At 38.3% G+C, this 27260-nt stretch overlaps 1 protein-coding gene and 1 long non-coding RNA gene across 5 annotated transcripts in view; both read left to right on the top strand.

Annotated features, from left to right (window-relative positions):
* LOC134221109 (transcription factor HNF-4 homolog) overlaps positions 1–27260 on the top strand; it is a 371046-nt gene that overhangs the window by 283601 nt on the left and 60185 nt on the right. The gene's annotated exons all lie outside the window — the stretch shown is intronic.
* The window catches only part of LOC134221112 (uncharacterized), a 52068-nt gene continuing 48906 nt past the window's right edge, over positions 24099–27260 (top strand). The window contains exons 1-2 of the long non-coding RNA XR_009982213.1: positions 24099–24356; positions 24717–24920. This is a non-coding gene — a long non-coding RNA (uncharacterized LOC134221112). The remainder of the gene's footprint in view (positions 24357–24716; positions 24921–27260) is intronic.

Below are 27260 nucleotides of genomic sequence, written 5' to 3'. Positions count from 1 at the left end.
TGGTCCTTGGAAAATATTACGATCACAACATATGTACTGCGTTGTCCAAGAAATCTCTGGCCTTAAGTTCTATAACCGTAACCATTGATCTATCGACTGGTTTCAAAAGTTGCATATGCATGAAATGTGATCACTACATATGTTCTGCGCAATCCAAGACATCTCTTGGATAAGGTCTCAATCATACAAGAAATCCCTGGAGAAAGGCATAAGGGTCTATACGCGTAATCACTGTTTGTGATCCTTAGAATAAAATGTGATCACAACATATGTTCTGCGTTATCCAAGAAATCTCAGAAGTAAGGTCTTAGAGTCTACACGCGTAACCAGAGGTCTATCGACAGTTTTCAAAAGTGATAAATGCTCCTTGTGGTCTTTAGAATAAATGCTGATCACTACATATGTTCGGCGCTATCCACGAAATCCCTGGAGTAAGGCCCTAGGATCTACACACGTTAGAAAAGAATGTGATCTTGCCTTTTATTCGACGGATTAGAAAATACTCCCTGGACACAAGGAAAATCTTCCATATTTGAAGCAAGCTGGTAGATCTTCAGTTACGAGTGTAAATTTTGAACTCTTGAACATCATGGATTTCTTGAACAGCCTTGAACATATGATGAGAATACATTCAATTCTAACCCAGGCATGACGCGCAACATCTTTTAAATAACAGCTTGTTTCTTATAGATTGTATTGGATACTTTGAAAATACACCAAGTCTCATGAAAGTTACTTTTCAGGTTCAGAGACACACTAGGTTTCATTTTCGTTCCTTTGACGTTGCATCGCAAATGACTTCTTGGATAATTATGGGTTGTTGCATGTCAGAAACAAAACAAATAAGTTGCACAAATAGTTATTTGGTTAATTGCTGTTTGCCAAAAGGATTATGATCGGTGGCAAAACACTTTGTGCTCTACTGAGCAGAATTTTATATTCAGCAGTCCCCTGCATGTTCCCTGAAAGGTTTTGTAAAATACAAACAACTTTGTTGTTTACATATGTTGTTATCGCAGAACATATGTAACGATGTGCCACTTTCGAACCTATTTGATAGATCTTTGGTTACGCGTGTAGACTCCAAGGTCTTACTTCAGAGGTTACTTGGATAACGCAGGACATTATGTAGTGATCACATTCTATTCTAAGGATCACAAAGAGCATGTACCAATTTTGAAAAAAGTCCATAGACCTCTCGTTACGCGTGACGTTAAGACCATGAGGCCTTACTCCAGAGATTTCTTGGATGATCAGAAACATATACTATGAACCCATTCTATGCTAAGTACCGTTAAGAGCATGTACCGTATTTGAATTTGGACGATAGACCTTTGGTCCTGAGGTCTTTCTCCATATATTTTATGAATAATGCAGCACAAATTTTGTGACCACATTTTATTCAAAGTACCACAAATTGCTTGTACAACCTTTGTAGCTAGTCGATGGACCTTCAGACCTCTAACGACTCTAACGCCTTACTTCTGAAATTTCTTGGATAACGTAGACCGTATGCAGTCATCACATTCTATTCTAAGGACCGCATAGAGCATGTGCCACTTTTCAACCCAATCGACAAACCTTTGGTTACGCGCGTGAACTCTAAGGTCTTACTTCTGAGATTTCTTGAATAATGCAGAACATATCTAGTGATCACATTCTATTCTAAGGACCAGAAAGGGCATGTGCCAATTTTGAAACAAGTCGATAGACTTCTGGTTATGCATGTAGACTTTAAGGCCTTACTCCAGAGTTTTCTTGGACTTTCCGGAACATATCATATGGACGCATTCTATGCTAAGTACCATAAAGAGCATGTACTGTATTTGAATTTGGACGATATACCTTGGGAAACGCAGGCAGACCACAAAGTGTTACTCCAGTGGCTGCTTGTATGATCGAGGTCTTACTCCAGAGATTTCGCGTTACGCTTATATACCCTAAGGCCTTTCTCTAGGGTTTTCTTGTATGACCGAGGACGATAGATTTCTTGGATAGCACAGAACATATGTAGTTATGACGTTCTATTTGCAGGATCACAAAGAGAATGTAACACTTTTGAAACAAGTAGATAGACTTTTGGTTACGCGAGTTAACTATTCACGGACGTGATAGCCTTTTTGGGGCCCTTCTTAGCCGTGCGGTAAGACGCGCGGCTACAAAGCAAGACCATGCTGAGGGTGGCTGGGTTCGATTCCCGGTGCCGGTCTAGGCAATTTTCGGATTGGAAATTGTCTCGACTTCCCTGGGCATAAAAGTATCATCGTGTTAGCCTCATGATATACGAATGCAAAAATGGTAACCTGGCTAAGAAACCTCGCAGTTAATAACTGTGGAAGTGCTTAATGATCACTAAGCTGCGAGGCGGCTTTGTCCCAGTGTGGGGATGTAATGCCAATAAGAAGAAGAAGAAGATAGCCTTTTAAAAAAAAAACATCTACTCTACTTGCTAGTCTAACATAAACTGACTTTTAATTTTCATCAATGGTTTAATCACAACTCAATAAAATCATAATTGTCGAATTGCACTTCTCCACTGCACCACTGTTCACGCCGTCCTCCTCGGTGTCGCAATCCGCTCCATCGTCCGTCGTCCGGTCTTCGTCAGCAATCCATATTGTCCCCGTTTCTGATGTATTTCGTTGCGACCAAAGGTAATGGTGATCCCGAGCACAAATAAATAACTAATTGATAACAAATTCTGTTATCCGGTTATCGGACATATTGATAACTGAACTTGTTATCATTTTGGCTGACTTAACAGCCAACATAACAAAAATGATACCAGAATTTTATTCGTGAAATAACTACATGAAAACAAATTAAGTTATCACTGATACCAAATTGATAACACATTTTGTTATACATGTTATTTACTCAAATAACTAATTTAGTTATTATTTAGTTATCAGCCATCACTGTTTTATCGACCAAAATAGTTGAATCTTCTTTGCCGACTTCGTTACGCATTGAAAAAAATGTTGCCATTCACTGGGATTCGAACTCGAATCGAGTGATTGCACAGCGTCGTCTCTAGGTACTCACCCAATTACGCTTTCTTGAGGAGCAGAAGAGAAGAGCAATACGCTTTCCACAATCTTGCATTTACTGAAAACTATTTATAATCAAATCATGATGCCATATGACCATTTTATGTAAATAACAGTCAGCTGTACAGAGTTGAGAACAGAATAACTTATTAATAACAAACTTTATTATCCAGTTATATTGATAACTAGAATTGTTATCATTTTGGTTGAATTACCAGTCAATATAACAAAAATGATAACCGAATTTAATTCTAAATAGCGAACCAGCAATCAATTAGAATAAATACGGTTTATCGTATTTTTATTGATTTTATTGATTTTTCCAGTATAATAGGTTTATACATAATAGGCCAAATAATAGGCTTAGGTTAGTTTAGTAATTATCAATCATTAGGTTACTAGCAGCACCATGCTGTAGATCGATTTCGGTTCTAGTTTTATTCTAACTAAACCACAACCTTGTAATTCGCAGTGAAACGTTCCATGTTTTCATATGCATATATAAACAGCAACACTGCTGATCCCAGCAAGAATTAATCCGTGAAAAATTTTGCCATTTGGCGAATCCAGGGTCGGGGTCGACAGTTTTCGGGAGCTCCTAAATGTACGAAAAAGGTTGATTTTGGTACATACGGTTATGTGAGGGCCCTGGGCCATGACTCAAAGCCCCCCTCCCCCCTCTTCCTCAATCCGGCCATGAGTGAATCCTCTCGCTAGTCAAATCCACCTCAAGTAGTTTTTATTTATATAAATTCAAATCTATCAGTTCAGTCAATGTTCTATGACTTAATTCCTTCCGCAGATATGTTTTTATCGTTTCCGGCGGGTTTATATGATATTTGCTCATGCGAAAATCACGAATAAGGTTGAGTAAATTGTGGAAAACTAAAATTAGGATTCGTATGTACCGAGTCCACAAAGTGCATTTTAACCTACAATGTCTGCCACGTTTGCCGGGTCGACTAGTTAAAACATATTTTTTGGGTTACTGTGACAAAACACCTTCCAAAGGATTTTCTATTTCACATCCCATGCGTCGACCGTACTTTCAACATCGACTATTGAAGGTTTGGCTGCAGATGATCTAGCTCTGGTTTGTCTTTTGCGTCCAAACCTAGGTTTAAACTGTCAATAGCTGAGCCCATTGCTAGATCGACTAAAGTGCGAGCATGATTGTTTTCTCCACAACAGACCAGATCGTTGCAATTTCTTGATTATCCGACATTTCCAGTTAAAATTTCCGCTTCTCAATATATATAAGCACTGTGGATCCCAAGATGAATTATGTTGCGGTTAGCTTGGCGGTTAGTCAAGATTATTCACCGTTCCTGAATGAGCACATGCCCTTGGATCATATGTTCCGGGAGCTGCAAGGCCATTTTAAGTACTTAATAAACTACAACGCCTAATTGGTTCTCAGATACATATTTCATTATTCAACGACACCTGAAATGAAAGTAAAGTTAATAAGCATAGCATAAAACAAATAAGAAAATTTCAACTCTTGTGTAAATTCCTTTGTTGACAGAGTAATAAACATATCAATAGATATCGAGGGTAACGGGGAAAATCACTCTCTGTTTAGACGAAAATTTCTGTTCAGTGTTTGGAAACAGTTCTTGTCACAATATTCATAGCATAGGCCGGCTACATCTAACAGAAGTAGTATGTTGGCAAAGGTAGAATGCTTAGCCCCATTTCTGAACGACGCGAAGAAGAAAATTTGTATTGATAATAAAATTTGTTATTATTCAGTTATCAAAACTAAAACAGTTAACTAAATATCAAAATGATAATAAGGATAACTAATCGTGTTATCAGTTTGATATCATTTCAGTTATCTGCCTTTGCTCGGGATGGTCAGCATTCTTCATCGTCGTCATTGAGGTCGTCGATCAGGTGGCTCGTTCGTTCGATGCCCCCGTGTTGATGTCTTCGTTGCCAACCAAATGTATTATGATGGTCAGCATTCTTCGTTGTCGTCATGTGTCGTTGAACAGGTGGCTTCGGCCGTTAACTCGCGTGTAGACCTTAAGGCCTTACTCCAGAGATTTATTGGATGACCCAGAACATATACTGTGAACGCATTATATGGTTAGCATCATAAAGAGCATGTACCGTTTTTGAATTTGCACCGTAGACCTTTGGTTACGCAAGCAGACCTTAAGATCTTTTTCCACGGATTTGAGTTGATGTGAGTTTCTGTTTCCAAAACTGTCAAAATTATAGAAATCGGCTGAAGATTGTTAAAGTTATGGAAATATCAATTTATGGAAACACGGGTACCCTGTCGGCCACCCACGTGGTAAAAATCAGATGCCCCTCCCCACGTCCCCCCTCACTGTGTCAACGTGATTTTCTCACAGATGCTTAGATGTTAGATGCTCAGTTTTTAAATGTCACCGAGTTTCAGCTTCCAGCTATAAAAAGACATTGAAATATCACCACTTGAAGTTGAAAAAGGAACACGGGTACCCTGTCGGCCGCATAAGGGTTAATATTAATTACATACATCAAAACTCATCATTGTTTGCAAATCAATTAATTATTTGTACATCAGTAAATCGGGTTCTCTTTCGTTTCTAAAAAAACAAGATCGACGAGAAGCGAACAATGTTTGAGTCATGCTAAATTTAAACATCTGAAATGGTTGCCAAATTGACGAAATTGTTACAAATTGGAACACTGGTGGCATAGCTATTGCTATTCTATGAGGCACCATTAGATTTCGTGGTTAGTTAAGACAATTAGTCGCCACAACTTTATCGTTGGGTCGCTGCAAGTAATATCCCATTTGTACTTCCATATCAACGGCGACAGAATCGCAGTCGCCAAGCCATAGAATTGCGTCGTGGTTGTCGCGTCGCTTGTGTTCAGGGGAATCTTTAATCGTTTTCAAGGATAACTCCCAGCAATTAAAATACATTTCGATAGTTTGCAGCAATCGTTGCCATGAGCCTTACTTTTTAAATAGGAACATTTATCCAAGCCAATTTCTTTTTAAATCTTCGCTTACTACCAATTTCACATCTGAAGTGAAGAGGTTGGTGTGACCTTAATTACAGGCCCTTAAACTAAAAAGATCACCACCAACCGCATGTACCTACAATAATTATTTTAATTTCGATTTGTTTTAAATTGCTCATAAAAAAATAGAATTTTGAAAACAAGAAGAAAAAAGTCATCTTTACAAGTTCAGTCTTAAAAAACACTGCGCTGGGCACATAACAAGTCGAACCACACTATTAACAGTGAACAAGGAAAGTTGCCAGAGAAATAAAAACTGTCAAGAATATGTATACCCGTCATACTTTCTTTCTGGCGGTGTGTTGTTGTCATGCATTTCATGCCGGAAGAAAGTCAAACGTGTTGGGCACGAAGAGACAGCCTGACAGGTGCATCTCTGTAGAGTGTAGAACATGTAGCATTGCTAGACGGCATCCACTCTGTGGTCGTAAATAATTTGCAACATAATTCGCGTTTTTCTTCTTGTCCCGTTTTATTGGCAAAGCGTGGTACAAATTACAGCTTAACGAAAACTTCATTCATTTGATCGATTTCGAAAGTAGATAAAAAAAATTGCATGCGTTCCACTCATATTGACGTTGGTAATCTGAATACTGCTTCCAGCACAAAAAAGTAGCACAAAAATATGTCCCTTCAGTATTTCGTGACAATGTTTATGATTGCCTACCACTTCGAAGCGCCACCCCTCCTCTGTGATTCCGCAATAAATCGGAAAGCTTATCCTTTGTGTTAACACTCTTTATGAACTTTAGAAAATAATTCCGCCAAAGGTTCTCCACTTGAGTTTTACGTTTGGGCCTCTATACATATATGAGGAAGCTCTAGCCTCGTTCATCACTGCAATTGGGTCTCCTTTCTGTGTGGTTGTCATCAGGTCCATGAGAGCACAAATTTATTGAGGATTTATTTTTGCTAAATCCCAAAGGATAACATTATGTGATGAAGCCAGTTCGGCTATCGACTGGCGACCGAACGAACGGATCACCAACCAGAACGAATAGAGGGTCAACTTCGATTCGAAACTGCTGTGCCGTGTACGTTTGGGTTTTCCGCGTCGGTGTTACATTGAGTGGAAATGGAAACAGCATTTTTCGGATTCCCATCAACCAATCGAGAAGAGGGCGATTTGCCTAGACGTTGGTCATGTACCATGGTTTGGAATGAAAACGTTCCAAGCACTTATTGGCGTTATTTAGGGTAAGTCACTACATTTTGAGGACTCCAGAGGCGCGTTGCCTGTATGATCTTTATTTTAAATCTAAAACCATCCTTCAGGAGGCGTATGAAAGTACACAATTGTAATATATCAAAACGATGGAATTGAACGAGTAGCTTGAACTCGCCGCCAATCAATCAGTCTACCGTTAAACATAAATAAATTTACAATGTTCTGAAAACTCTGATGTGAATATTTACAAAATGTGGAAGATTTTGATTCGAAAAATGTATTGAACGTAACCATTTTCCTTCGATGGGACTCGAACTCACGACCCTCAGTACGCTAGACTGGTGCTTTTTAAACCAACTCAGCTACGAAGCACCACCGTCGGCCTTCGCAACTTAGCGCCTACCAAGATTCCCAAATCGGCACATAGGGTAACGATGGTATTTTGGACATCTGAATATATTTTGGACTTTTGGATATATTTTGTTTATTTTGTTACATAAATGTGGTTATAAATGTGATTATGAAAGAGGCCAAAGAGACACATGATTCCTATTTATTTAAAGAAAGCTAAGTCGAAAAACACGCAAAATATAACCAAAAGTCCAAAATATATTCAGATGTCCAAAATACATCATTTACCCTAGTCGAAGCGCTCACAATCTATTTTCTCAAGCCAACTGTCAAAACGTAGGCAAACGTATCTATTCTGCTGAGCTCTATAAACTTAATGAAATTCTTTTCTCGTTTCAATCTGAGGTGTTTCAATATGTCTACTTGATATTTATTGACTTATTTAATGTAATAAATAGAAATAAATAGAAAGAGAGAAATACAAAATATCAGCGAGCATCCCTACTGTGGATTTGATTTCTTAGGATTGCCGACAAATCGTGAAGTCAATTCAACAAAAACTGATATTTTACACATATGGTGATCTTTTCGTTTTTCACCTGTATATTACCCATGCCTGCAAAATGAAAGCATTATGAATAAGCAACAAAGCAGCGACTCCCAGCTGGAGTCCTACTATTAGGGTAGTATGGGGGTCAATAGTGCGATATGAAATACATTCACTTCCTATCTTTAACTTGCATTGACGATCTGGTTCGATTAATAATCACCTAAATTTTAACTGAATAGGTTATGCGTTAGTTTATTATTATATTTCAAATCATATATCCCACCTTACCCTAAGCTTGCAGAGGATTATGCCACTTTGTACAGAAAGCAAAGAGTGAGCGATATTGATGTACTGCCCATTCAGCAGAGCAATTTTGCAAGGCCCGGAAATAATTCTCTTGTCAATTTGCCATCACACGAAAATATGGAAGGATATGAGGCAGCCAAAACGTGTCACCATGACGTGTCTTGCATGAAGCTGCTGTTCGAACAAGTGCCCAAATAATAATCTTTCAACTTTGCCATCACGAGTGATAGGATGGGCGGAAAAGTAAAACCAATTCTACCTTGATTATGAACAGGACGAGACATTTTGATGTCAAGAGGCGGTACAGCATTTCGCTGAATCATAGAAATGTCAGAAACACGTGGTTTCGATTACCTTCTCGGGATTCACTTCCGCTGTTCATATCAAAATTCAAATCAAAAAGAGCACATTTATTCTACAGTGGAAATTGAAATAAAATTTATACATGGAATGAATGCAAACAAAAATCCTAGTTTTTTATCGTATTACCCTCTATAATGTCCCACTGGCTGGTAATGATATTATGGAAGAATCAGATGGTTCATAAAACAATGTGACATTTTCCCGTATGTAAACTTGTCATCCTACTTTATTGATATCCGGAAAAAAAAACGTTTGCTATTCGGGGAATACCTTTTGAAACAGCATACATTTCATTCCCATTACAACGTTGCTGCTGCTTTGAACGGCGAATAAAATTGATGTGAAACTGATGCACCCTTTGGTAATATTCACTTTCAAGTTACTGTTCTCTAGAAACTCCATCGTCATTGCCAACGACATGTTCGATTTCAACGTCATTATCAAACTAACTCGGATAGGGGACTGCTTACCCGTCTTCATTTTGTAATTATAACAGTATCCTTCGGTAACACACAGCGGGATCATCCATTCACCCGCTGGTTCGAACTCATCTCTGCTACTCATTTTGTGACATACTTGATATACTTACATAATGCAGGACTCCATCATAAAGGTAGGTAGGATGCCATGCTTTGCTTTGTTGGTCGTATGAGAAGTTTATTAGCCATCATCGCCTGCTGGGATGTGACGAAGCTATTATCAGGAAAGCTACTTTCTCTAGTAAAGGATTCTTATTTCGGCGAATGAAACATATTTCTTCGTATGTAGGGTTTATCTTATTGATCGAATATTTAGGTTATATTTAGAAGTTAAATTGCAATAGGAATGAAGCATTAATTTCATCTAAATTCTTCATAAAATGCTTTAAAATGGTTTACTCAAACATCCGAGCTTGTCACGTACGAAGGTCAGTATACTGTCTGTAGAAAGATGCCAAGCTGTAATTCTTTTCACCATTCGCGCTTAGCACCATAAAAAAATGTTTCCGGAATTGCTAAATAGTTGAGACCTAATTTCGTTGTCGTTGGTCATGCAAAGTTTGCCGAGTCGCGTGAAAAAGGCATCAAAGAAACCCTCATCATCGTTTTCCCGTGTAGCCTGCTCTGTGCCATACCTCACGAACAAATTCTGGTATCCATTACAGTGGTAGACAGTCGTTTTGCTGCATTCCGTTTTATTCGTATCATTTTCTTACGGCAGATTTTAGACATTTCCATATCAATCAACTGGGAAGCTTGGAATTTCCGTACAATTTCTCGCTGAAATTTCGAAAAGCTTTCTGTAAAAACTAAGAAGGATTTCTCGAGGAAATTCCGAAGAATTTCTCATACAAATAAATAAAAAGTCCATTCAAATTTCGAACAACTTCTTGTACATAACGAATTTCCAATGGAATTTCAGAATGAGTTTTCGTGGAAATTCCCAAGGATTATTCGTTGAAATCCAAATATTTTCTCGTTGTTTTTGAACGGGGAAGGGTATTTTTGCCGAAAGTTTAGACCAAATAACTCAAGGCCGACAGTTAGCTAACAGGTGGTTCGGTCAAAAATGTTATCTGACCGAATAGGTCAATTGGCCTAAAATGCCGTTTGGCAGAATATGCCATTTGGCCAAAAATGTTATTTGGTCGAAATGATTATAAGGCCGAAAGTGTCGTTTGACCGAATTGGTCATTTCGCTGAAAAAAATACTTTGGTCGAATAGGTAATTTATCCAAAAATGCCGTTTGGCCAAAATAGTCGTTTAGTAGAAAGAACTATTTGGCCGAACGTGTCGACTTGTTTGGCCATTCGGCTCTCTCAGCAACTGACCTATTCGGCTAAAAAACTTTTTGGCCAAACCATATTCGATTTAATAACCGTTTCAGCCAAACGGAATTCAGCTAGATGACTTTCGGCTAAACGTGACATTTGGCCAAGTGACATTTGGACAAATGATTTTTCACAGAATGACTTTTGGCCAAACAAAAAAGAGCCCTTTGACGGAAAGTTATTCGGCCGAAAACCATTTGACCGAAGACCACAAGGATGAAAGTTGTTTTAGCCAAATCCCATCTGACCAAAAGTGTTATTTGGCCGAACTGGTTCTTGCTCTTGGTCAATAGAAAAAGTCAAGGGAATCAATACTTTTGATTCAATACTTTGAATCGACCAAATGACATTTTCGGCCAAATCACTTATTGAATACCGAAGAATTTTGCTTGAAAATCCTGAAACAATTGTTCAAATCCACGTTTAAAAAAATTTTCCCGTGGATATTGCGAAAAATTTCCTGTGGAATAAATTTCCATAAAAATTTCCTTAGAATTTTCGAACTATTTTTCTTGGGAATTCTAAGGAGCTTCCCTGGGATATTCTGAAAAATTTCGCGTGTGAATTTCAAAGAATTTCTCGTGGAAAATCCGAAGAGAATTCAAAATGAATATTTTTGAAAAACTTAGAAGAATTTCATGAGGAAGTTTATTAGATTTTTTGGTGAAATTCAAAAGAATCTTCAAGATAAAAAAATTGCCACGCCGATTTACGCCGCCGCTGCCGCTGGCTAAAAAACTCAAAAAGGCATCCCTTGCCTTGTTGATCCATACGCCTGTGGCATTGTGGCAATCTGGGTTCCGCAGCCTGGCTAGCGAGATATTGGAAGCTTTCAGCATTTTCCACTGAGCGCCCGGCAAGGTCGTTGAGCTAGGAGTGTAAAAACAGCGACCAATTCGAAGTCGTTTATGTGCTCCAATAGTAGCGGTGTGAGAGTGCATCCTTGTCTCTCACCTGCTATGAATCGTATGGGATCAGGCAAGACCCCGTTGTGCAGAACTCTACACAAGAAGGCCTCGATAAGGAACTCCCGTGCGTCTCAGGGAGCCCTACATATGCTAGTTATGTATGATATTTGCCAGAATCAATTTGCCATAGTGATTTTTGCCAGAAACTCATTTGCCAGAATGGACCAAATGCCAGAAAGCCATTCCCCAGAAGGAATTATTTAACATAATAGACAATTTTCTGAAGCATAAATACTATTTACTAAAAGAAAATACATTTATATTTGGCAAATACCAAGCAAACCGTTTACGAATGTATATCACATTTCTTTGTTTCATTCCAGACGCAGACTTCATTTAAAAGATTGAATTGACATTTCCTTGGAAACTCGTGCTATCTCTTCTTTTATATCAAGCAAATGCATTCTTTCTGTGAAAGGATTATATCATTTTAACTCATACTGGACAGCTGTTATATTTAATTGTAGAAATTATATCTACCAGTGTTATTCCGGATAAACTCGGCAAACTTCCAAAGAAGAGATCACATTTGAGAGGGCTACTTCGGTTTTAGAGCTTTGCGACAATATATTGATAAAATTTATACGTTGTGTGTGATAAATGTGAAAAATCACAGAAAAGTAATATTGTTTTTGAACTTTCATACAAATTGTATGAAACAAAAAAACGCATAAAAACTTTTCTCGAAACTAAGTTTTTGTCACTTACACCTCTTTGCGGCCTGACCCCCTCCCTCCTCTACAGCGTTACGTAATTTGTGCAAGACTTCTCTAAAGAAGCTACCATATCCACCATTACTGCTTTAATTCGAGGAAACGCAGGGATTATATTCCGCATTGCCTTACTTAGGCAAGTGCCTACTTTTAAAGAAGGGATCACATCCACCACTGCCTTATTCCGGACAAACACTTTCTTATAATGAAGGGATCAGGCCCACCATTGCCTTAATCCGGGTAAGCACCTACTTTTAAAGAAAGAATCACATTCACCATTATTGCTTTAATTCGGGCAAACGCTAGGATCGTATTCAGCAATGCCTTAATCCGGGCAAGCGCCTACTTTAAATAAAAGATAACATCCACCATTGCCTTATTCTAGACAAACACCTACTTTTAGAGGTGAGTCAGACTAGGCTGAAAACCTCTCAAATAAAGACAAAAAACCTACTTTTAAAAAAAGGGATCACATCCACTATTGCCTTAATCCGGGCGAGTGTCTACTTTTAGAAAAGGGATCACATTCACCATTACCTTATTCCGGGCAAACGCCAACCTTATTGCTTAAATCTGGGCATCAGCCTACCTTTACCCGGCTTATGCATACTTTCTACGAAAGGATTATGCCAAATAGTTCGCTCCACGTGACCATCATATGTTCTGCTCGGTACGGGAAAAATCAAAAACACATGGTAATATGAAAATAGCCTTCATATCAAATATGTTTATTTGTGCCAGTTGACTTAAGAACAAATGACGCGATCCCAAGAATTATGGCGGTTACTGAACAAACGCGTGGATGAAAAGAAGTAACCATTTACGTTCATGCAATAACCTGGGCAAACACATACATATGTCGAACAAGTGGCAAACGACTGTATTCCAAATTCCAAAAAAAAAGTAGGGAATGGCCAATTCTGGGTAATGGTGCATTCTGGCAAAAGGCTTTCTGGGGAAAGGTGCATTATGGCGATGAACCCATGAATCCGGTTTGGATCACTTTGAAAACGGTACATGCCTCGCCAATTATCGCATACAGTCAGGTCACCCTTTTTAGGCACCTTTACTAAATGGTGTCAGGCCATTTGGCCGAATGTCGTTTGGCCGAATGCCGTTTGGCCGAATAGTTTAAAAAGTCGACTTTAGATTTCAAGTAGGGCATAGTGAGTATTACTCACACTCAGAAATATATTTATACTAAATAGTTTAAAAGTCATTCTAAATGGCTATTCGCCTGGTTGACCCCAAACTCGTATTCGATCCAACAATACCAGGATAGTATAACTTTGAAAAAATGGTTCTCTAGTATAAGTTAACTTTATGATTATTAAGTTTATTTTGGTTTTGATGGATGGTTTCTAGGTTATGTTCATTTGTTTATATTTCTTCTGATAATTGGAAAAATAAAAGTAAATGAAGTACAGTTTTTATTAATTTTATTGAAAACCACTCAATATGTATACATACAAACGATAATGAAACGCGATCACTTGGGATACCATACAGAGGTACGGAACCGGGGCCTGTCTCACTTAACTGGAAATGAGCTTGAATTTCTCCATAGAGGATAGTGGAGCTCAGCGATCTGGAAAAAGTCGGGATCTGACTCACTCGCTGAGCAGGAAGTGGAGGGATGGCTTGTTTTGATCTTGTGTGTGACTGTCCACCGAAAATGGTTTATTCAGCACCAGATAGAAAATGTAGATGATTTTAATGGGGCGAGACTTTTGCGATATAGGCTCGACGATCTGAAAAAAATAATAGGGGATTATTTATAAACATCCTCCAAAAATAATGCTGGCTTACCAAAATAATATTCACGTGTATGTAAACCTGATGAGGGCAGCTTTTTCGATTGGAACGGCACCGTCCCGCATCGTAGCTGGCTGGAACGTCCAACCGCGCCTGAGACCGCGCCGACGATGTGTGATCTAGCATCGTACTTGCGAGTACTATTGCCACTTACTACGGACGATGCTGAGTGCCAGCGGCATCTCAGGAATGGTGGGATAATCCAACTGCTGCGGACCGTAATACCAGTGTGCGTGACAGAATCAAAACGGGAATCAACAACATGGCCGGATTTCCGCGGATACGGTAGTTGTCGTCCTTGAGGGAGTTGCAGCTCTGTTTTGGAATCTACCAATCTGGCCCGCAAACATTCGAAAACCGTTTACATTTTTCGCTATGCAAAACATGGTGGAAAAAGGTGGGTAAACAGAACACTCGCGACGGAAAAATCGGTATTTCCTATTAAACTAAAGAAAATTCAGAACAACGCGATGTTTGGCAAGTAGGTAAATGAAAGAAAAATTGCAAAAGACAGAATGCAAACCGAAATTATGTTCACGTTATTTGAGTTTAGTTTAAACTTTAATGCTGATTAGTATACATTTTATACTATGTAAGGTATATCAACAAAAAATGACTTTAAAGGTTTATTTCAAACCTTTCGTGGATTTATTATATTTCTGAGTGCACTAAATTAAATGAGAAGAAGGAATGAATCTATGACAAAAGGTCGAAAGGACAAAAGGTCGAAAGACAAAAGGTCGAAAGGACAAAATGTCGAAAGAACAAAAGGTCGAAAGGGACAAAAGGTCGAAAGGACAAAAGGTCGAAAGGGACAAAAGGTCGATCTAAAACAAGTTGGGTGTATTCCGAAAGAATTTATGAAATACATTTAATTTGAAGTAGAAATAACACACTCATCACATCAATCAAACTTGAAGAATGAGTAATTTTCAAAGAAGGAGTAATTACTATGTAACTATATTATGAATATCTAGATAGTTCTGTTAGAGATAAAAACATGGTTGGTTTAGGAAATGAATTAAACTTGTATTGCGCGAGACAGAGTTGTCCTATAGAGTAGAGTGGTGTTTAACAGAGATCATCACCGCTTCTAATCATGTGAGATTATTTTCATCGGCTTTTTTCGGTGAACATTAATTTAAACTAAGCAAATTACCGGACGTTTCGACCTACTAATATGTTCGGTCATCATCAGCGGATCCTTAAATATTTATTTTTTAGTTTTTTAGATACAATATTTTAATTAATGATAACTTACATGCTATAGAGAAAATCTACTCCCATCACTTCTCTGCTTTTGTTTTGTACATCAGTCGTTTTGTGTGGTATGTGTATTAGGCTATTGAGTAGAGTGGAGCAAGAGTACGCACTTAGTTTTCAATCGATCATGTGGCCCTTATGAAGCAAGCTTCTGCATATCAAATCAGTGTCGATGATTCATATACTCTTCCTTTATGTTACCCAGTGGAAAAAATATCGAAATTATTGAGATTCGTTTTAGTAGAACCCTTATTGACAAGACAAGTGAAAAACGCACTCTTACCCCACTGGTGGGGTAAAAGTGCGCATCGGGTGGGGTAAGAGTACGCATTTATCCAATCATGTGCTTTAAGTATATATTAACACAAATAAGAGTTAATAACATTTAATTGATGTTTAATGAGCATATATTAGGGAATGTTTAAAGATTACGTAGCTCTTAAAGGGGGAGGGGGTCCTAAAAATGTGCACTTTCATACTTTCATTTATATATACAAAAAACTACAGAGGTGAAAATATATATCAGGTTACGCGTGGCGTATACAAAGGCATTTTCCTTAAAGAAAGTCCATCAATCACGTAACGTAAAATTTGGATATTTCATCACCCCTCCCACCCATCACACTATTTATATGAATCCTCTAAAAATTATATGGATCCTCACACATCTCGCAACCCCTCCCAGCTAAACGTTGCGTAATTTATGAATGTTTCTTTTGATTAAATGAAATTATCATTTAGATTAATTTGTGTTTTCGTACTATGTTTTGTTGCACAACAAGTCCTAATACAATTTCATTATTTAGCTTCAGTGCTTTGTTCGCTAAGTCCTTTCTAACACCGAATTACTTCAACTCATCCTAAAAACTTGTGATAATTTCAAATTCTGTCCCTTTTTTCTTAGTTGTGGATCTTTACGGTTTGGAAGACGTCTTATTTCGGCCGGAGATACGGGTTTGACAGCATAACTTGAAGATTCATATGCGTACTCTTGCCCCACCGGTTCCTGCGTACTTTTACCCCACAGTCCCAAAAATTATTCAAGTAATGGTTTTGACTTCTTGGAAAACCAACCGGATTGGTGTTCTGTACCATAAAGTACTCTATACAATAGGTTATCGAAATGGTATAATTTTCACCTGATTGAACGTATATATGGTAATGAAATACTAGTTGCGGAAATCCAATTATTTTTAGCAAAATGATCAAAAAGTTATCTAACTCCATATCTCCCTTGTTGTTTATTCAAATCGTTTACAATTACACATGATAATAGTTGGCCAGAATACCTGTCAAACTGATGCAGTGCTGCTAGTTTATCTTTTTTTATTACTTCAAAAAATCGAAAACGTACTCTTACCCCACGCGCACTCTTGCCCCACTCTACTCTACAGTTGGCAAAAAAAGTTGCTTTTTTATTTCAAACTATTTTAGCAATTAAACAAAATTCATTCAATGAGTGAAAATAATAGATGAAAATCTATGTTTTCTGAATGTCGCTGCAATCTGTCAAAATAGTGCACTCCGCAGCCACGCAGGCGCACGTATTGAAAATACACCGGCGTGTATTATACGTCGCTGTATTTGATGCGTGCACCATTTCGACAGATCGAAGTAACATTATTTTAAAAACTCAACATACATCTATTAGTTGTACTCACTGAATGATTTTTTATTTATTTGTTAAAAATTGTGAAAAATAAAACAGCAGAGTTTTTTTCTAACTGTGTAGGCAACTCTGGTGCTAGATTGACTCTCTCCGTTTCAGTTCCTTGCCCATTTTGACCTTTTGATCTTATTGATCTTTAGTTTCTTTCGATCTTTTGTCCCGTTCGACGTTCTGTTCGTTTCGACGTTTTGTCCTTTCGACCTTTTGTCGCTTTCGACCTTTTGTCCTTTTCGATCATTTGTCCCTTCGACCTTTTGTCTTTCGACATTTTGTCTTTCGACCTTTTGTCCTTTCGACCTTTTGTCTTTCGACCTTTTGCCCCTAATCCGTAGGAAGTGAGGGTTGTATGACATTCACCAGAAAGTCATTTGCCAGAAGGTTTTTTTGCCAGAATCAAATGGTCAGAATGGATCATTCCCCAGAAAGCCGTTTGCCAGAATGCACCATTCCCCAGAATTGGTCATCTTCTATTTGCCATTGGATGTGACCCCTTCGTTAGGAATAGACGTTTGACAGGATTAAAGCAATGGTGAGTATAATCCCTTTTTTAAAACAAGGCGCTTACGCGGATTAATGTATTGGCAAATATGATCCTTTCTTTAAGAGCAGGCGCTTGTTCGGATTGAGGCAATGGCAAATGTGATTCATTCTTTAAAAGTAGGCGTTTGTCGGGATTAACATAATGGAAGATGTGATTCCTTCTTTAAAAATGGGCCAGGACTAAAGCAATGGTGGATATGGTCGGGGTTCAGCCAAACCGCACCAAGCGGCTTTTCGACTGACAGGTAATATTTTGTTCGTTCAAAGACGTTCGTTTAAGAATACATTTGCAGTAGGATATCCTTAGTTATGGGGTTGAGGGATATCCAATACGATTTGTGATCAATTAAATCTGATGAACGAAAGTTTGAGCAGAAAAATCGGAAGATTTTCTTTGATGCTTGGTGTGCTTTGGCTGAACTCCGACCATATGATCCCTCTTCAAAATAAGACGCTTACCCGGGTTAAGGCAATGGTGGATGAAACTTCTTTAAAAGCACACTGAAAATAATCAACACGCTCATCCAATGTTCTTTTACACGTAGATCTAACGTGTTTTATTACACACTAGTTTCACTAGTAAACCACGTTAGTTTGAATGCTTCTTCCCATGTGCATCTAACGTGTTTCATTATTTTTCATTTTGACTAACAATCCACGTTAAATTCATCGGAAATAGTATAGAATCGATACCACTTGCCAATCCTGTTCATTTTAACGTGTTTTAAACATCGATTTCTTTAGGTTCATTATACTGAACCCCTTGTTAAGTATGGTGAGAAAAACTTTGTGCTTTCATATTTACAACACAGTTCAACGTGGTTCAAACGGTAAGAACGGCAACGGAGATGAATTTTACAAAAGGTAAGTTCAAGGCCTAGTCTTTTCTTAATACTTAATACTAAACAATTGAATTTACAGTTACAAGCGACCGACAGCTGTTCGTATATTCCAGCTGCATGGAACAGATTTTTGGCAGCAGGATGTAGACGACATTCCAAATAAATGGCACCATTGGATTAGTTTGTGCCATGCACACTAGTCGGATATTTAGTTCTCGATGCAATAATAAATTATTTTAAAAAGTAAATTCTAAAATGCGTTTAATTAATGTTTGTAGATAGTTTGCATTTAGAAGTGGATGAAATAAGGCACGGTACCCATTTTTGACGTCTCCCCCCCAAAAGCAATCCATAATGATTTAACGTGTTTTTCATGTGTATTCTTCTAGTAGTTCAAATGAATCAATCGTTTTGAATTTTGACATTTGCAACTGGAATTACACGTTAATTTAGTATGAAACTCTACTAGTGAAGATTCACGTGTGGAACCAGTAGTATGAGCGTGTATAATATTTTCAGTGCAGGCACTTGTCCAGCGCGCTGGGCAAATGCGACCCAGCAATCCTGAAAGGGTTAAGGCAATGGTGAATGTGATCCCTTCTTTGAAAATAGGCGTTTCCCAGAAATGAAGCAATGGTGGATATGATTAAGTTTTTTTAAGATTGCGCTTGCTCCGATTAAGGCAAGGGTAGTTGTTATCCCTAGGTGTTTGCCCGTGCCCTTGTTTGAATATGGCAATTATGGATATGATTCCTTCTTTAAAAGTAGACATTTTGTCTAGACTACAAGATATAACTTCTTCAATGAGGGCAAATAGCTGTCTAGTATGAATTAAAGTAATATTATCCAATTTGTCCTGCGTCTGGAATGAGGCGAAGAAATATGATATCCATTCGTAAACAGTTGGTTTGGTACTAGACAAATATGAATGTATTTTTTGATAAATAGTATCCATCTTTCTGTAAATTGTCTAATATGTTAAATCAGGGCTGCCCAACGTACGGCCCGCGGGCCGGATGCGGCCCTTGACTCCATTTTTTGTGGCCCGCGGTGTGTAAGAAAAAAATCTTTAAAACCGGCCCGAAAGCTTTTCTACCTGTCTCGAGAAGCTTCTTCTTATTAACCTGGAGAAGCACAGTGTCGAATAATGCAGCACGGACCAGCTTTGCTGTTATAATGAGATTTTGGAAATATGGATGCAATTTTTCTAGAACGGAGAACTTGTTGAAAATGCATATCGGCTGTTGGTGATATCGTGTGCTCTGAAGAAAAAGCCTCCTTAGTAGTATTAGTTTCTCGTAAAGCACGGTGAAGAGTTAAAGTTCTCACAGAAGTTTTGAAACTACGTTTCGTGAAAAGCCACCTGCTTGTGATTCTACCTGCTCGCAATCGATGAAAACACTGAATGTAAAAATAAGGCACATGTAGCTGTCTTCATAAAGGGAATTTGTGATCATTGAATGAATGAACTACTGGTATCGACCAGAAATAGAAAGAAGAAGAAGAAAGAAGAAGAATAAAAACAGAGGAGAGCTGTTAAGACCTGTATAAAAGAGCTTGAACTCTTCTTTGAAAACTTAAGGCCTAACAACTAAAGCATCATGATGGAGCTCCGACAATGGTGGGAAAGAACATTGGCGCTGTGACACTTGAAAATTAAAGCAATTTGTTTACGGTAACTTACCAGTTTGGCCATGTTCCTAATTTGGCCAATTGCTCTCATAGCTCCAGAAGTAAAGCAATTTTCGAGGGTTCTAACAGGAGATACATCCCTTATCTATCTTCGATGTTGAAACTGATCGATATTTTTTTTTTTGATAATATGCATTTTTCAGAGTGGGCCAAATTAGGCACTAAGGTGGCCAAAACCGGTACACTTCCCCGGTACACAATTGTTAATCAGCCACAAAAGGTAATTTGCGATATTTCTCTGCACTTTGCATTTTTCACCAAGAAAGATCTATGTGCAAAAACGATCAATATTCGTGATGTAGCGTCGCTCGTTATTAAAAAAAATCAACATTTATCTAATCCGATAGAAAACACTTCTGGCAAATCTGTTGAATATGCAGATGAACTTGAAGCCGACGGTAGTTTTCGAGCTTATTTGCAGAGCATAGTTCCTCAACACCGTTTACTGTTGTAAATAATGCACCTAGAATGTTTCAAATGAAGATAATCATCCTCAAATGCAACAACGAGCTCAAATATAAATTTCAGAAAGACACATCTCTAGTACGATATTTTTTTTTTCGAAAGTATATATCTGTGTAACAACTCTTATTCCTCCTTCTTGCTTCTTTCTTCTAGCTTCCGTCCTCAAAAGTTTTCTTCCTTCATCCTTCTTCCTTCTTCATTCTTCCTGCATCCGTACTCTTCCTTCCATCTTACAATTTCCTTCTGTCTCCTTCCTTCTTCCTTCTTCCTCCCTCCTTCTCCCTTCTTCCGTCTTCCTTCTGCCTTCTTCTTTCTTACTTATTTCACTTCCTTTTCCCTTCTTCCTTTTTCCTTCATCTTTATTCCCTCTTCCTTCTTCCTTATTGCTTCATCCTTTTTCCTTCTACCTAGGTAAAGGAAGAAGAACCCTCTCCCTTTACCTTCTTCCTTCCTCATTCTTCCTTCTTCATTCTTCCTTCTGCTTTTTCCTTCTGCCTTTTTCCTTCTTCCATTTTTCCCTTTTTCCGTTTTCATTCTTCCTTCTGCCTTTTCCTTCTCCCATCTTATTTTTTTTTCATTTTTACTTTTTCCATCTTCCTTCTTCCTTCTTCATTCTCCCTTATTCATTCTTTCGTCTTCCCTTTTGTTTTTTTCCTTTTTCCTTCCTCCTTTTTCCTTCCTCCTTTTTCCTTCCTCCTTTTTACTTCTTCCTATTCCATCTTTTCTCCTATCTTCTATCTTGATTCTTTCTTCTTTCTTCTTCCTCCTGTCTTCTTATTTGTTTATTCTACTCGTTTTTCTTTTGACACTTCTACCTTCTTGCTTCCCGCTACAAACCCTTCTTACTGCTCACTACTCACTACTCACTTCACACACTTAATAAGGAAACGTATTTCAAGTATTCGGCCAAACGGTATTCGGATTAATAACACCAAACCCATTATATACTTTGTATCCAGTCGACTAGAAATCTCTAGCCGTTTGGATCTCTAGCAGTGATGGAGCTTCGGTATTGCAGCGTGTTATACGCGGATGAGGGACAAAAAGATGAAGGAACAAAAGGTCGAAAGACAAAAGGTCAAAGGGACAAAAGCCCGAAATGGATAAAAGAACGAAATAAACAAGAGTTCGAAAGAGAAAAAGGTCGAAAGGAAAAAAGTTCGAAACGTACTTCCTTTTTTCTTCTTTCTTCTTGCTTGATCTTCCTTCTTCTTCCTTCTTCTTCCTTCTTCTTATTTTTTCTCCCTTCCTCCTTTCTTTTTTCTTCTTGTTCTTTGTTTCTCATTTCTTCGTCTTTCTTCTTCATTTATTTATTTAGTCTACATCTAAACAGATAACACTGAATCAATTTGACGCCACAATACACGGTTCAAGGCCGCATCTCTTCATCCTCGAATACGCCCCACGCTCGTCAAGTCGTTTTTCACCTGGTTTGCCCACCTCGCTCGCTGCTCCCCACGCCATCTCGTACCTGCCAGATCGGAAGCGAACATCATCTTTGTAGGGTATTGATGCAACATGTCCTGCCCATCGTACCCTTCCGGCTTTAGCTACATTCTGGATACTTGGTTCGCCGTAGAGCTGGGCGAGCTCGTGGTTCATTCTTCGCCATTACACACCGTCTTCTTGCACACCGCCAAAGATGGTCCTAAGCACCCGTTTTTCTTCTTCATTTTCTCTATTACTTCTTTCTTCCTCCGTTATTCTTCTTCCTCATTCCTTCTTCCGGCTTCCATTTTCTTTGTTCCTCCTTCTTTCTTGCTTCTTCCTGCTCCCTTCTTTCTTTTTCTTCATTCCTTTGGCTTTCTTTCTTCTTTTATCCTTATTTTTTCTTCCTTCTTCTTTCTTTATTCTTCCTTCTTCCCTCCTTCTTCTTTTACCATTTGTCCTTTTCGGCCTTTTCAACCGTCTGTTCGTTTTGACGTTTTGTCTTTTCGACCTTTTGTCTTTCGATATTGGGAGCAAAATTACCAAAAAGTCATGATATGTCATGTAATAATGTCATTCGATATGATTTTCGCTCGGATTTCAATCAAAGCTAAATTATAAGAATGGTACAAGTTCTTTGACAATTTTAAATAGAAAATTACTCCGGAAATAGTCTCTTGACAAATTAGTCAATGGAGCCATTTTCTTTACGAAAGGGACTTTTTTCGGATAGTCCACTACAGCACCCCCACCCCGCCCCGTCGTACCCTCATGCAAGATTTTGATGATGACTGTTCCTCCCCCATAAGTGCTTACGTAATAATTGTACGACACCAAATGACATTAAATTTATTTTGTCAACACTCGGGAAAATTTTCAAAATACATTAATCAGGTGTATCTAAATGAGTGCCTATTACTGTATGGTGGCAGGACGATGACACACTCAATACAAATGTTGGGAACATCTAGACTACGGAAGTGTAACATCCAGCCAACACAGGAAAGAGCGAATGTTCGAGTTGGAATAGCGAATGTGTTTCACTTTCTCTCATTTCAGTTTCCCCTGAAGATCCACTTTTTCGTTCTTTTGTATCAGGATGCTGCTAAAGCTTCACTGTAGAAGATTCTAAAACAAATTTTCCTACCACTTCCGTTCCTTTAATTCAGCTTCGGAATTAACATCAATCAGTATTTTAAATAAAACCTTCTTGCTTCATGGCTCCAAAAAATAGACTTAGCATGATTTACATGTTGAATCGACGAGAATGCACTTGAACAATTAGTGATGTTTAGATCAATACACATTAAACTTACTAAATCTATTCAACTATAAAATAAAAAGCCACAGCATTGCCTTTTTAATGTATCAAGTCGTTTCTGCCAAGTCTCGTCTAGACCAATAAAGTTGTACTGTGTTGTGATTATAGTATGTAAACAGTTACCCACCGGTCAATATTCCTACGTAGCCAATCAAATAATACTATATTCATTGTTTCACCACAGATAAACATACGTAACAGTTAGAACATTGTCTTAGAAATTTCATCACCCAGACATCTGGCATGCTTGTTCCTCGAAGCAAACTCAATGCCAAATCTGCAATTGTACGTTGCACGTGCTTCTGATTGTTGAAACCTGCAATCAATTGAATTTAAAACGACCGTTAAAGTCATGGTTGATGGCCAATTCTTCAGTGTTACGTCTGTTTGTCTGTGGTGTATCAGAGTAATTCCTATTCCTGTTTGCCTTTTGGTGGTGTCTCCTAGGTGCAACGCATTGCCTCGCTTAGTACACCGCGCGAGTTCGCTCACACGCTACTGGCATGGCAGTGGCAGAATTTTCCGAGTCGACGACGGTCGATTAGTATTGCCCGGAATACGGGAACCAAAGCGCGCCGGCAATGATAGTTTCTACAGCTGTCCTCCTAGCTGGCATGAATCATCTCTTCGCCCGTCCGTGCATATATCGGGCTTCCCTGTGGCGGCAAAGCAAGCAAACCGAAAGTAACTCTGCGATGCGATATCGTTTGCCGTTGCTTCGTCCCCTTGCATCGAGAGACGGCGACGTTCTCAGTTGATAGAACGGCGTCGGTCGGAACGGGTGCTCGTACTGTCGCGTGATTCAAAGCAACCCTGTATAGATTATTTTGCATTGGTGCGAACAGTTCGATTCGGGCACGCAAGTAATTCGGCATCGGTCAGCTGTTTTTCCATCCGCAGTTTACGGCGCGCTTTTCCGGATGCTGTCCCTGTAGGGTTCCACCAAACGTTAACTAAGCTTGTTTGTTTGCTGCCCAGTAGTTACAACGAATGTAAATTCATCCTCCCACGGAAGTACGAAAAATTGCAGCTTCATCACGAAGATTTAGTGCTTACTGCGAACGATGAATTATAGGCCCTTGAAGTGCGATCGGCCTGTGGTGTTTTTGTTGGGATGTGATATCTAATGTTCGTTCTCGTAGTGCGATGGCAACCACATTGCTTGTTTCCCGGCGATTAACTGTGACACATATTGTTGAAAGCGTCATATTCTGAGTTCCGACCAAGCTCTTCAGAGGAAACATCGATCTATACCTACAGGCAAACAGTGTGACAGTGCAGTGCTTCGGTTGTTTGTGCATATCATTTAGAAGATGCGAGATGCGAGTAATTTCAACTAACCATAAAGTATATATCTACAATACTCATTGTTAGATAGATGCAACGGTCTGTGTAAACGTGTTGGGCCTGAATTAAATGAGAAAAGCCATTAATCATCAGTGGCCATAAATTTGCAATCGATTTTTTATTGATGTGGTAAACACTAGCCGACATGAAAGGTGCAATCACGTGTAAGCGAATCGTCAGTCACGCGTGGCTGAAAGTTATTCAGAAATCGTGAAATAGATCATGTGTTAGGTAGTCCACAAAAGAGGAACTGACCTTGAGGTTTTGGTTGGAAGTTTTTCATTAACAGCAATTAAGTGTAACAGCAGCCGCATCACACATTTGGCTCGTAGTTAGCAACTTGAAAACATTTTAACATATCCTCACTACTATTGAATGTGATTGACTTAATCTGACGTGGTTAAATTCTCAAATGGGTAGTTGTTCATAATTTTTCGCGCTCTATGCCTATGGAAATGATGGATTGTAGTTTTGCAGCCAACTTGAATCTCATGGGAGAATCGTATATGATAGAGCGGCGTGCCGTAGTAAAACCTTGATGAAGCCATACCATCACAGAAAACATTGATTAATCCACCTAGCGGTGTTTGTGCCTTTCTCGTACATTAGATATACTAAAAAAATTGAGTGAGAATTTATTAGCGTGTTTTTTTTGTATATAAATCGTATTTTGGCCATGACTTTTGATCCCATAGTCTGATCTAGCCAATTTTCAATAGGAAGCAATGGGACAGGATTCCCCGTCGAATGCAACTTATTGCAAACAAATTGGATCAAGATAAGTGGCTAAAAGATGAGTGAGTTTTATTTTGCGCACATACATACACACACGCATACACATACGCACAGACAGACATCATCTCAATTCGTCGAGCTGAGTCGATTGGTATATTACACTATGGGTCTCTGGGAAAAATGGTAGAGCAAAAGTTAATTGGCCTAGCTAAAAATCGTGGAAAACAGTCCAATCAAAGTTAATTGTCTATTTTCCGGATATTAGACCCCACCCGACTTGGACATTAATTTACAATGTTCTGAAAACTCAGATATAAATATGAACATTAAGTGGAAGATTATGATTTGAAAAGTGTATTGGGGGTATCGTATCCTTCGATGGTACTCGAACCCACGACCCTCAATACGCTAGACCGGTTCTTTAACCAACTAAGCTACGAAGGATCTCCGTTATTAAAATAAAATTAAAATTAGGGCTTTGGTCCGATTCGCGATTTAAAATCAAATTAAACTTAACGATGACAGTTCAATAGTTTTGATTTTTTTGTAAGGTGACTGAGGTTGTCGAAGTACACTCTGAGAAAAATCTATACTAAATAGATTAAAAGTCATTCTAACTGGCTATTCGCCTGGTTGACCCCGGTTTCGTATAAGTGTCACATAAACTAGCTTAGTATAACTTTGAGTTATTATGACAAAGTATACTTTGAGGCCACACTTTTTTTCTTAATGTAGATGGATTCTGCAGTGAAATGTGTTGTTTTGCTTCGAAGAAAAAGAGAATGATGGAGGTAAATAAAATACACATATATTTTTATTATCCTTATCATAAGAAAATGTGACGTAATTAGCTTGGTAATTAGTTATTAATTATTATTGTCAGCATTCCGGAGAATACTTGGGTGATTATCGTGATTAATTAGCGATTACATTTATGGTTAAGTTGCCAAAAAATCATTTTTGACTCCAGTTAGTGGATACGAAGTTTTAACACCGCATATCCTATCCATCCCAGCAGCTGATGACTTGTTTGGTTTTTTTTTGTGGTAAATTCCGCGGGCCATAATTTGAAAACCGTCAACATTCCTTCAGCAAGCATGTGTTGAATTTCCTTCACTGTAATCTTCCTGCAACCGTAATCGAATTTTACAAATTAAAATAATATCTTAATTTTATGCATTTTTATACGGTATACGTCATACCATGTCAGAAGTATGGTAACTTACCACTTTAAGAAGGATTTGTCCATGTCCGTAAAGCAGTCAACTTCTGGTCGCCATCTTCGGCAAATGGAGCGGTTAAATCAGGAAATTTGTACATCTCAGCACTTTAACGCAATTTTCGTATTGGAATATTTTGCAAAAGGTGAACTTGAGATTTTCAGCTCTCTTAAACCATTTATTTAATGTATCCGGTAAACTTTAAAGTTACGAAAAAACAATTTAAAATTTTCAGCGATATCTCTCGGAACACTTTACATTTTTGCAAAAATTTTGATTGCCAATCACAAAGAATACATTCACAATATATTTGGATACAGATCATCCATAGGTTTAGTTTTAATGTTAGGTAGTATAGATTTTAATCTATTGATAGTATAAATTGCTGAAATGTCAACATAGATTAAATTTTATTCTAACATAAATTTTCTTTATTTCTGAGTGTATGCAGCATTTCATTCCTCGATGGGGGAGTGTAAAAATAGATTCAATGTAGACACAAACACATAACCAGTTCTTATTTTCTCGTGACCGGGGACCTAATGCAAGGGCCTGCCGTTTACTTAATGCAATCTGTGCATATGTCGCAAATTATGGCAAACTGTACGCGAAGCTA

Source organism: Armigeres subalbatus, chromosome 3 (assembly GCF_024139115.2).
Source record: "Armigeres subalbatus isolate Guangzhou_Male chromosome 3, GZ_Asu_2, whole genome shotgun sequence".
Taxonomy (NCBI): Eukaryota; Metazoa; Arthropoda; class Insecta; order Diptera; family Culicidae; genus Armigeres; species Armigeres subalbatus.
Note: the sequence above shows the minus strand (reverse complement) of the source record. Positions and strands in the feature narration are given on the sequence as shown.